This window comes from Schistocerca gregaria, unplaced genomic scaffold, assembly GCF_023897955.1.
Source record: "Schistocerca gregaria isolate iqSchGreg1 unplaced genomic scaffold, iqSchGreg1.2 ptg000742l, whole genome shotgun sequence".
Classification (NCBI taxonomy): domain Eukaryota; kingdom Metazoa; phylum Arthropoda; class Insecta; order Orthoptera; family Acrididae; genus Schistocerca; species Schistocerca gregaria.
Window position 1 is genome coordinate 162,501 of NW_026062118.1, and position 2,500 is coordinate 165,000.

Sequence of the window (2,500 nt, forward strand, 5' to 3'; positions counted from 1 at the left end):
CCACGTTGGCCCTTAACCTAACCCACGTTGGCCCTTAACCTAACCCACGTTGGCCCTTAACCTAACCCACGTTGGCCCTTAACCTAACCCACGTTGGCCCTTAACCTAACCCACGTTGGCCCTTAACCTAACCCACGTTGGCCCTTAACCTAACCCACGTTGGCCCTTAACCTAACCCACGTTGGCCCTTAACCTAACCCACGTTGGCCCCTAACCTAACCCACGTTGGCCCCTAACCTAACCCACGTTGGCCCCTAACCTAACCCACGTTGGCCCCTAACCTAACCCACGTTGGCCCCTAACCTAACCCACGTTGGCCCCTAACCTAACCCACGTTGGCCCCTAACCTAACCCACGTTGGCCCCTAACCTAACCCACGTTGGCCCCTAACCTAACCCACGTTGGCCCCTAACCTAACCCACGTTGGCCCCTAACCTAACCCACGTTGGCCCCTAACCTAACCCACGTTGGCCCCTAACCTAACCCACGTTGGCCCCTAACCTAACCCACGCTGCACCTTAACCTAAGTTACGCTGCACCTTAACCTAAGTTACGCTGCACCTTAACCTAAGTTACGCTGCACCTTAACCTAAGTTACGCTGCACCTTAACCTAAGTTACGCTGCACCTTAACCTAAGTTACGCTGCACCTTAACCTAAGTTACGCTGCACCTTAACCTAAGTTACGCTGCACCTTAACCTAACTTACACTGCACCTTAACCTAACTTACACTGCACCTTAACCTAACTTACACTGCACCTTAACCTAACTTACACTGCACCTTAACCTAAGTTACACTGCACCTTAACCTAAGTTACACTGCACCTTAACCTAAGTTACACTGCACCTTAACCTAAGTTACACTGCACCTTAACCTAACTTACACTGCACCTTAACCTAAGTTACACTGCACCTTAACCTAAGTTACACTGCACCTTAACCTAACTTACACTGCACCTTAACCTAACTTACACTGCACCTTAACCTAACTTACACTGCACCTTAACCTAACTTACACTGCACCTTAACCTAACTTACACTGCACCTTAACCTAACTTACACTGCACCTTAACCTAACTTACACTGCACCTTAACCTAACTTACACTGCACCTTAACCTAACTTACACTGCACCTTAACCTAACTTACACTGCACCTTAACTGTCACATGTAACGTCACAGGAATGTAGCTTTGCCTAACAGCAACCCTCTGAACATAGTTCACTGCTTGGATCCTCTGGTGTCATGTGTATTTCTTGATGCCATGGTGCGTACCCTCACATAAAGGTCTTTCGAGTGTTGCGTACTTTCTACACAGTCCCGCTAACCACTGGAAGGGTGTACCGCTACAGAACGAATATCGCCCTCCCCTCCTGCCCTTCCAAGCTGGTCGGTCAGGCGTTTGTTTGTGAAATGAGCCTTGCAGCTGTTCAGTTGCATTCGGTTGTCGATGCAGTCAGTGTACGTTGTGGTACGGCCTGTGTGGACTGTCCGCTGATGTACGCGTAACCCACACTGATCATCCGTCGTTACGTACTGAGTGACATAATGTGGCACATGCTTGACCGTACACCGGCTGCGCCCTACAATGGCGAATCATAAGGGCCATATGTTGTGCACGATGCTACTTGTCTCGTCTCCCCATTACAGCGAGATTGCACTGTTGTACGCCGTACAGACATGTGGTAAGTAGGTACGGACGAAAGTATTGCATGTTGGCCCCCCCCCCCCCCCTCCTCCCTCTGCCGGGAATCAGCGTGAGCCGTCTGTTGATGTAGCGACGAGGGTTTTCCTATTTAATCGTATTGCCCCACACAACATGATAGCACGGTGGACCGCGTTCCACATCTGCGACATGCTACAGAGGCCGGTTGACAGTCGACCGCGCAAGGGACATTGCACACGTGCGCGGACCATCTTCCACGTGTTCTCTCGTGTACATGCCGCAGTGTGTATGTGGGCTGATGTAGCGTGTCGTGACACATAACATGCAGGCATGCCAGAATCGTAGATTTCGCAAATGTAGATTGACGTATACGTTTGCTGCCAAAGATCCGCAAATGAACTGGAAATCAGTTGTTGAGCGGTTGTTCGCGCTGCAGGTGCATCGGTGATAGCGACGATCGGTACATCTGTGAACCGGTTGTTTCGGCGGTACCCGCCATGCCCCCGAACCTGAGTTGGCCATGTGGGTATGAAGCGATACGAGGCTGTGGCTTGGCGGGACAGTCCCCGGCCGGTGAGGGGGGGCCGCCCGGCGTGCTGGCCGCGCGCTGCGTGAGCGCACGCACTACAGCCGGCTGGTGGGGGGCGCCCAGTGGCAGGAGCGCCGGCCGACGGGCCCGGCTGGCGTCCCAGCTATGCGCCGGCGCACCCTGCGCGCGGCGCCAGGCGGCCAAAGTGGGTTCTGCCGAGCCCGGTGCGAAGCGCGGTGGACATCTGCAGTGTGCTGGTCCGATTGCGGACTGTGTGCGTTGAGGATGCGCCGCCGCCCGGCACTC